At 45.8% G+C, this 10145-nt stretch overlaps 1 protein-coding gene across 4 annotated transcripts in view; it reads left to right on the top strand.

Annotated features, from left to right (window-relative positions):
• The first annotated feature begins 83 nt into the window (after window positions 1-83).
• TECPR2 (tectonin beta-propeller repeat containing 2) overlaps window positions 84-10145 on the top strand; it is a 131732-nt gene continuing 121670 nt past the window's right edge. Inside the window, exons 1-2 of one of the 4 annotated variants that reach the window (XM_068254631.1) lie at window positions 84-153; window positions 5467-5550. The gene's annotated coding sequence lies outside the window, so the exon portion shown is untranslated. Of the gene's footprint in view, window positions 154-210; window positions 258-4353; window positions 4410-5466; window positions 5551-10145 lie in introns of those variants that run through there. The other 3 variants (XM_068254633.1, XM_068254632.1, XM_068254634.1) reach the window with 3 other exon arrangements.

Below are 10145 nucleotides of genomic sequence, written 5' to 3'. Positions count from 1 at the left end.
CCGTGCGGGGCGGGATGACGTCATGCAGAGGGCGGGCGCGGATTGGCTGTGCTGGGCGGGGTGAGGCTGGTGTTTGGAAGGGGCTGTATTTTAGCTGCGTCAGGAGCAGCCGGAGGCGGGGCGTGTGGGGAGCAGCTGTGCGGCCCGGAGCAGGTGAGGCCGGTGTGTGGAGGGGCCGCGGGGTGACTGGCTGCTGGCTGTGTGCTACTGGCTGCTGTATACCTGTATTCTCTGTGTCTCTCCTGTGCCTATAGGAGGTGTGTGACTGCAGCCTGTGTGTCCCCTGTGTGTGACTGGCTGCTGTATACCTGTATTCTCTGTGTGTCTCCTGTGCATATAGGAGGTGTGTGACTGCAGCCTGTGTGTCCCCTGTGTGTGACTGGCTGCTGTATACCTGTATTCTGTGTCTCTCCTGTGCCTATAGGTGGTGTGTGACTGACAGCTGCCTGTGTGCTGTGTGTCCCCTGTGTGTGACTGGCTGCTGTATACCTGTATTCTCTGTCTCTCCTGTGCCTATAGGTGGTGTGTGACTGACAGCTGCCTGTGTGATGTGTGTCCCCTGTGTGTGACTGGCTGCTGTATACCTGTATTCTCTGTCTCTCCTGTGCATATAGGTGGTGTGTGACTGACAGCTGCCTGTGTGATGTGTGTCCCCTGTGTGTGACTGGCTGCTGTATACCTGTATTCTCTGTCTCTCCTGTGCATATAGGTGGTGTGTGACTGACAGCTGCCTGTGTGCTGTGTCCCCTGTGTGTGACTGGCTGCTGTATACCTGTATTCTCTGTCTCTCCTGTGCATATAGGTGGTGTGTGACTGACAGCTGCCTGTGTGCTGTGTCCCCTGTGTGTGACTGGCTGCTGTATACCTGTATTCTCTGTCTCTCCTGTGCATATAGGTGGTGTGTGACTGACAGCTGCCTGTGTGCTGTGTCCCCTGTGTGTGACTGGCTGCTGTATACCTGTATTCTCTGTCTCTCCTGTGCATATAGGTGGTGTGTGACTGACAGCTGCCTGTGTGCTGTGTCCCCTGTGTGTGACTGGCTGCTGTATACCTGTATTCTCTGTCTCTCCTGTGCCTATAGGTGGTGTGTGGCTGCTGCCTGTGTGCTGTGACTGGCTGCTGTATACCTGTATTCTGTGTGTCTCCTGTGCCTATAGGTGGTGTGTGTGTGACTGCAGCCTGTGTGTCCCCTGTGTGTGACTGGCTGCTGTATACCTGTATTCTCTGTCTCTCCTGTGCCTATAGGTGGTGTGTGACTGCAGCCTGTGTGTCCCCTGTGTGTGACTGGCTGCTGTATACCTGTATTCTGTGTCTCTCCTGTGCCTATAGGTGGTGTGTGACTGCAGCATGAGTGACCGCTGCCTACCTGTGTACTGTGCTCCTCTATATGTGCTGTCTGTGTACTGTATGCTGCATGTCCCCTGTGTGCCACTGGCTGCTGTATACCTGTATTCTCTGTGTCTCTCCTGTGCATATAGGTGGTGTGTGACTGACAGCTGCCTGTGTGCTGTGTGTCCCCTGTATGTAACTGGCTGCTGTATACCTGTATTCTCTGTCTCTCCTGTGCCTATAGGTGGTGTGTGACTGCAGTCTGTGTGCTGTGTGTCCCCTGTGTGTGACTGGTTGCTGTATACCTGTATTCTTTGTCTCTTCTGTGCATATAGATGGTGTGTGACTGACAGCTGCATGTGTGCTGTGTCTCTCCTGTGCCTATAGGTGGTGTGTGACTGCAGCCTGAGTGACAGCTGCCTGTTTGCTATGTGTCCCTTGTGTGACTGGCTGCTGTATACTCTGGTGTGTCTCTATATGTGGTGTGTGGCTGTAGTCTGAGTGACAGCTGCGTACATGTGTACTGTGCTCCTCTGTATGTACTGCATGTGACTGACAGCTGCCTGTGTGCTGTGTGTCCCTTGTGTGTGACTGGCTGCTGTATACTCTGGTGTGTGTGTGTGTGTGGCTGTAGCCTGAGTGATAGCAGTCTACTTGCACAGATATACTGCCCTGCATACATAGTGTCTACAACAGGCTTTCTCAACCAGGGTACCTTGAGTCTTCTGCAGGAGGGGTTCCTTGACGTTTTACCCCATCTTGGGTGGGGAAGTATAATAGAGCCCATTTTAATAGAGGGGTACTGTAAAAAAACCCCACTAAGTTGGGGGTCAGAATAATAATGAGCACATTAATAAAAAGCACTAGGATAAGGAGACAGTGTAATGAGTGGCACTGTAATAGGAGGTAGTGAAATAAAGACCATGCCTCCTCCAAAATAAATGCAGGGGTTCCTCAAGATCAAAACTTTTTTTGCAGGGGTTCCTTGAGATCCGAAAGTTATTTGCAGAATTCCTCCCGGGTAAAAAGGTTGAGAAAGGCTGGTCTACAACATCATACACTGCTCCTCCCATACATGCATAGTGTCTGTTATATGCATTGCACCATGCATGCATTCATACATGTGTACACACGCGCGCGCGCGCCATGTATAGCTGACAAAGTATATATGTGAGGGGTGCAATATACATATAAGAAATACTATGTATGTATAATTTTTTTGTTCTACTGCATACACTACAATTTATGCAAATAAATGCAGATTATGTGTTTGCAGTCTGACCTACACATGTCTGTGAAACCACAAAAAAGATGTCATAGGTGCAGACCCCTCCTGCTGCAAGTAGTCAGGATGGATTAGCTAGCTGTTGCTCGCCTTTTCCAGGTCGCCGTACCTGGATGAAACAATGCTCCAATCTGAATCTTATAATAACAAGCTGCACGCTGAAGGCTTGAATGCAAAAGCTTGTATTGATAGAGCACACTTTTTTTTTTTTCTGCACACCCCATAAATTTATGCAAATAAATGCAGTCTGTCAGGTTATGCGTTTGCAGCCTGACCTACATCTTTCTGTATATGTAAAATATGTATCATGTACATACATTGGTGACATCCTGCAGTGTGTGTCAGTCTATAGTGCACCTCCAAATACAGCCTGACCTATGTGTGTCTGTTCATATGTCTTTCTGTGTATGTACACTGTGTTTCCTATCCATTGGTTGCTTAATGTGGCTTGATCTGTGTATATGTATATATGGGGGGAAAAATAGAGCCTGCTGCATTTTTTTCAAACGACTCCTCTGAATCCACATTACCGTGCATTGCCACAGCAGGCGGATTCGGATAATTCTCATTCCCACGGGTGCTGTGTCTGTTTTGTTGCTCTCTACATAATGCACACAGTGTAGGTATATAGGGATGGGCCTGTATGGGAGAACTCGCGGAGAAGCATGTGATCACTTTGATCAGCTGATAAATTTGTAAGGTTCTGATTTGCTGTGATGACTTCCTGGTTTAACACATGATCATGACCAGCAAATCAGAACCTTACAAATCTCTCAGCTGCTCAAACTGATCACATGCTTTGCCGTGTTCTGCTAGGCAGGGCCATCCCTATAGGTATAGGATTGAAAGATAAATAAGAATGTATCAGTATAGTGTGTGTGTACTTTTTTTTTTTTTTTTTTTTGTGTGTCAAATGTTTGTAGTAATTTCCTAGGATCAAACCATTGGGAGTACTAAATGGTTTGTGCCATTGCAGTCAAATGATTCACAGTAAAGGACTAAAGCTAGGTACACTCATTGTTAGTCTCCCACAGGGATCGGGACTTGATCCTTTGGGCAACAGTTAGGGTTGGTGCTTCACAGATGCATTGCTAGCCTGTAGGCTAGCAATTCTTTCTATTGTTATAGAGGAGGGAGGTGGGGTGACAAGCTGCGCATGACTGAGTGGGAGGGGCTAGAAGAGAGGGCCGTGGAATGGGCTCGGGCGAGATACAGCAGTCTAAATCTCTCGCCAACGTATCAGAGGGTCAGAAACCACCATATGCATGCTAGATTCTTGGCAGAGGCCACCGGCCGCCTTGACCAAGAACCATCTAAGGCAGTGGTCCTCAAACTACGGTCCACCAAGGCTTTTTCACTGACCTTCCACCCCCCCCCCCCCCCTTCTGAACACAAAATGTATAACTTATAGATGTGGCCCACTGCACACTTAAATGTTGGCGGCCTGCATGTAGAATAGCAGTGCTGGCACCACCCATCCACATACTGTAGAAACCAGCGAGCAGTCATTCGCTAGCTTCCAATCCAATTCTGCATCAGGTGATACTGCTGTCCAATTAGATGACAGGTTGTCACCCGAGTATGCTTCACTGTCTGGTGCACAAAGACGTTCTTCGGGTGCCGCATGACTGTATGACTGCTGCTGGGAGTTCTTCTCCGGGCCTGATTGGGGGGAATCAATACCTAGATTCAATGTAATGTTTTTTAACATCATTTTATGTATGTTCTGGCCCCCTAGCAGACTGAAGTGTGACCTGGCCCTTGACCGAAAAAGTTTGTGGTCCCCTGATCTACGGTAAATGCAAGGCTTTATTTTTGAAGTACTGTAGATCTCCACTCACATGAGCTTGCTTGGTTAGTCTGTACCTCTGGGTTGTTAAAGTCCTACTCCATGGAGCCAAATTAATCCATGCCATGCACTGATGAGGATCAACCAATCTGAAACAGTCTGTATACATGTTGGATTATTATGGCTCTGTACTAATTACAAGCTGACACATCATTGCATTTCAGCAGATCTGGAGGTGTCTAGCTTTTAAGGACAACAATGGTTAATTTGCATATATTCAGCAGTGATTCATTGTGGGAGACATCTCGGAGCTTACTCCAACCTGAATTATCGCAAATACTTTGTTTTAAGAAAGCAAACTTTTTGTTTTCCAGTCACAGAAAAGACAGTATTGTTTTTCATGTGGCTGGGCTGAAATCAAATAGTTTATTACACTTTGTAATAATGTCATGAAGTTATGATCCTCAAATTTTAGTTATTGTCCTCTTGCCTCCTGTGTGACCCTGATTTCAGCCATCGGTTGTTCTCTCTCACGGCAAAGCAGCTATTTGCTAATTGAAATGTGCCCAGATTAAGTTACCAGGGTCTCCTTACAGCCCCAACTGCCCCCCCCCCCTCCCCTCCTTGTTATCCTGGTCCCTCATAGTCATCCTGATCTCTGCCATTAAGCAATGTCCCCTTCAAAAGCTGCATGCGTGGCTCTAGGCTGTGTCTCCTCGGTTGCGCTCCTGTGGAAGAAAACATTCTGCGCTTGCGCAAGTTTGTAAAAATTCCTACTGCACGTGTGCCCAAAACTCCTGACCATGTGAGCGTGATCATGGAGGCATGCAGCCGGAGCAGATTCATCTAGCTTTCGAGTGGTACAGCGGCTTAATGGGATAGAGCGGAATGACAGCTAAGGGTCAGGGGGCTACAGGGGGCTGGATGAGGCACCAGGTAAGTTTAACTGGCCACATTACTTTCACTTTAGTTACCCTTTTTTAAATGATACCTGAAGCAAGGAGGGAAAAAAAGTTACCGTATTTTTCGGAATAAGACTCCTCTTTTCTCCCCCCCTCCCCAGACCGAGGAAGCAGACCAGATCTGCGGATCGTGTAAGATTCACGCACCAGTGGACTTGGGGGACTAACGCAATGTGACCCACTGGGTAAGCAGGTCTCCTTTATAGGTTCTGATCTATATACTGTCTTCTAATTTTTATTTTTTATTTTTTTTACTCAATTTGCACGTTGGCTATATTTATTCAGCCTGTGGTCATACTCTGGGATTACCTAGGGTCTGTGTTTAAATGTATATTATTTATTTTTGTCTTAGTGTTTATTATAATGTGAATCATATAGACACTATTATATACCCCTTGTCCATTCTGCTATAATTTTTGGGAGGGGGAGGGAGAGAGAGAGCTGTCCCTAAAGGTGCGTACACACGTACTATGGCTGCCAACGACGGGTCAGTCAGACCCTCCCGCTGGGCGGACTTTCAGCCGACAGAGCGGATTGTTCAGAAACTGTGTTCTGCCTCTGCCGCTCCTTGAACGTTACTGGAGGATGGATATGTTGTGGGCAATAAAAAGGAGGACGCATCTAGAGCTGGCCACACCTTGAGAAAGAACCTGGGCGGTTCGAAACGCGTTGGTGGGCGGAGCTTCGCTCAGCTGTTTGCTGTCTAGCAGCGTGTGTCCGCCATCACTCCAAGCTCGTTGGACTCTCTCCCCGCTGTCAGCGAATACCCACTTGGAGATCCCCTGCCTTGTTGGTGCAGGCACAGTGGAACTTTTAGGACTAGCTGGACTCTCGTGGTGCGACAGAGTCGGGGATAACGGAGGCTGGTAGCACAAGTTGGTGAGATCCCCCCGTGTTGTAATTTATTACATTACCGCTCATGATGCGGAAACAGGATGAGACTGTGATCATTATCTCTATCCAAGTGATTTAAGCTCGGATTCTTACCTGGTTACATCTTGGGAAAGGGGGCCCCCCAACACTATAGATATGCTATCAGGCACGGTGCCTTTTGGAGTGAATGTGCGGGCGAGTGGCGGATGCATGTTTTTTGTCACGCCATACATGTATTGCATTTGAAGCAGGTATACAATTGTTACAGCTGATGCATGAAACGATCTGCTATGCTCCTGTTTTTAAACTTTTGTATTGTTGGCAATTGACCAGTGACATAGTATTGTTCCTGAGGAGAACCTGTCAGTTTGTCTATTTAATAAAGTTTTGTATTCCTTGTTGACACGTGGAGCCCAAGCTTGCCTTGTTTTTCTATATGTTCATTTGAGGGCTGTGTTACGCTTCCATTAAGGAGCAAAAGGTACAATTGTTAAACTGATGAAGGCATGCATGTATCCAAGCACACTTTTTTATGAATCGGATTGTTCAGAAACAGCCTTATCAATCCGCCGACAGCGCATACACACTTGCTACTGTCGGCTGAACATCCGCCCAGCAGGAGGGTCTGACGGACCCGTCGTTGGCGGCCATAGTGCATGTGTACGCATCTTTAGGGACAGATCTCTTCCCCCCCCCCCCCCCCCCCCTGTCTGCAGGGAAAGGCGTGGTGGAAGCTGGTGCTGAGATGGTAAAGCTGGTATTTAGTGCACGCTAGCCATATACAGACTGCTGTGGAGAAGTAGTATCTGTAACAAGAGGCAGTCTGTGAGCACTCTTTAGGGAAGCAAAACCTGTAATGCATTATTTATCAGGTAGCAATCTGAAAATGAGTTATCACATTTTGTTGTTGGTACATTTAAACTCCGCAAGAGGCAATACCCACAATACATCACTTTAAAGGGAACCTTAACTGAACGGGGGGTAAAGAGTTTTACTTACCTGGGGCTATTACCAGCCCCCTGCAGCAGTCCTGTGCCCTCGGAGCCGCTCTGGAATCCTCTGGTACCCCGCTGTCACTTAGTTCCGTTTTTGACGACTCACCAGTCACCGGCCGCCATGCGTATTATTGGAAGCATTCACCAATGCAATTAGCGCTATTGTGGACCGCAACGCGTACAAAAATACGCGTTGCCGCATATCTACGCGTGCGGAATGCGGCAACGCGTATTTTTGTACGCGTTGCGGTCCGCAATTGGTGAATGCGTCCAATAATACGCATGGCGGCCGGCGACTGGTGAGTCGTCAAAAACGAAACTAAGTGACAGCGGGGTACCAGAGGATTCCAGAGCGGCTCCGAGGGCACAGGACTGCTGCAGGGGGCTGGTAATAGCCTCAGGTAAGTAAAACTCTTTAACCCCCGTTCAGTTAAGGTTCCCTTTAAGACAGTGAGTAGGTGTGTAAATCCTTCATCTATGCTCTCGTATACAGAACTGCTGATTTACAGCACACCTGTAGCATATTGCTTTTACAGTCGCGCTAAAGGAAGAATTTGCATTCTGTTTCCTGTTCTGAAGCAATGCATTATGGGTGGATGTTCTTTCACACATGGAGATAACATTTCCAAACACCATCACCAAAACGCATGTTTTGTATATGCGAACCGCAAACACGTAAAAACGCATGCAAAACACTAGAAAAGCGCATATACGGAAAAAACTCGCACAAAAAAAGCACATGACAGAAAACTCAACCTTTCACGCTCTCTTATGTGTGCACCCAGCCTCATTGTATTTATAATGTGGCAACCTATTACGCAGCGCTGGACAATAAATACATACAATGATCCAAAGGATGACAGACAAAGGTTATACAACATAGGACAAAGCTATACAAGGCAAACTGGGTACAAAATACATGATCATGTGACTTGTTCGCATTTATTTACTTGTATAGCACCAACCTCTTCTGCTTCTTACGTAGTACAAAACAAACCGGTGAGTGCAAGAGAAGTTAACCACTTTCACCTCCTGGACGTAGAAGCTAGGTCCAGGAGGCCATGTGCGCTCTTGCGGCCAGATCATTATCCCAGGAATCAATGAATCTGGCCATGGTGCCCAATCACTGATGACTCTCCCCCGCAGAAAAAGCGATAGCTTCCCCCGGAAGCCTCGCTTTTTCTGCCTCCTACATCCATCTAAGCGTACATGTTGCGCTTAGTGACGTCATGTAAACAAACCTAAGGTTGCCATCTTGTGGCTAAAAAGTAAAAATACATCTACATTCAAAAAATAAAATAAACATATTTACATTAAAAAAAATTACTATTTGCATCCCACCCTCTCAAAAATACCCAAATAAAATGTTTAAAAAAAATTACAATAAAAAAAAAATTACCTAAGGGTCTAAACGTTTTAAATATCTATGTAAAGATTAAATATTTCTACTTTATTTTTATTATTTTTTTATTTTATTTTTTTATTATAAGCTTGTAAATAGTAATGGATGCAAAATGGAAAAAATGCACTTTTATTTCCAAATAAAATATTGTCGCCATACATTGTGATAGTGACATAATTTAAACGGTACAAATGGGCAAATACAATACGTGTGTTTTAATTATGGAGGCATGTATTATTTTAAAACTAATAGCTGAAAACTGAGAAATAATGAATTTTTTTCCATCTTCTTACTGTTAAAATGCATTTACAGTAAGGTAGCTCTTAGCAAAATGTACCACCCAAAGAAAGCCTAATTGGTGGCGGAAAAAAACAAGATGTAGATCAGTTCATTGTGATAAGTAGTGATAAAGTTATAGGCTAATGAATGGGAGGTGAACTTTGCTCGGATGCATAAAGTGAAAACGACTGAGGGCTGAAGTGGTTAAAGGAAAAAAAAAAAACTCCATCAGGACCAGCAATACAAAATCTGTACATAGTTGATGTCTGGTATGAGAAATCGCCAATATTGGTACATGTTCGTATGATAACCTCACAGCAGTGTAAGAAACATTAGAAGGGTGTCCCCAAGAGTTGTCGAATGAGGCACTGAGCCTCCTATGCTACCTATAGCAAATTACTGGCTTGTCTGAACAGGTGTACTTTGAGAATACATTTAAAGATTTCAAAGCTCGTAGCATGATGGACAGATTGGGAGAGAGCGCTCCAAAGGAGAAGTGATGCTTGTGATAAGTCCTGGATGTGGCAGTGAGAGGTGGTGACAAAGCCAGAGGACAAGACTGTCTCATGATAGAGGTCCTACAAAACATTCTAGTGGTTCTGGTGCTCTGTAGTGTAACTGGGCACTCAGTATTAATGCATCTCATGTGACTTCATACAGGCTGCATGATCTACCTTGATTTATGTGCTGCCTGTGCTCTGTTGTATGTTTCTATAAGGCCTCTGCAGCAGCTACATGACATTTCATTAGTGTAATGGCCACTGCTGGATTTATGTATATTGCTGTAAGCTGCATGTTGTGCATCTGGAATCACATAAGGCCCCTGGCGCTTGTTTAGATGTGGGGAGGGAAGGCTCTGTTTTTCAGAAAGCAGTGAAATGCACCCTGTATGTAAACAATGTGTCTGCTTCCATGAAAGCAGGAAGTAGACACAGTGCAGATTTATTTCAGGATTTGTATGAGCTGTAGCAAAGGAATGTTTTTCTTTTAATGTTATTATGCTGTTGCTTATCCTCTTAGAGCAGAGGACGTTCTGAGTTCAGGTCTGCTTTAAGCTGGAGCTGACAGGCCGAAGCACTTGTCAATCCCTATATATGTGCATTCTCTGTAGTTTGTCCCTGGGCGGATGCGCCTCTCGCTGCAGGGGAGTTCTGTGCACTGAGTCTTGCATGTGATTCACTGAAACAAGGTTTTTAGCAGTCTTGCTTCTCACATTGAACATCCACACGTG

This window comes from Hyperolius riggenbachi, chromosome 9, assembly GCF_040937935.1.
Source record: "Hyperolius riggenbachi isolate aHypRig1 chromosome 9, aHypRig1.pri, whole genome shotgun sequence".
NCBI lineage: Eukaryota > Metazoa > Chordata > Amphibia > Anura > Hyperoliidae > Hyperolius > Hyperolius riggenbachi.
This window is presented reverse-complemented; position numbering and strand designations above follow the sequence as displayed.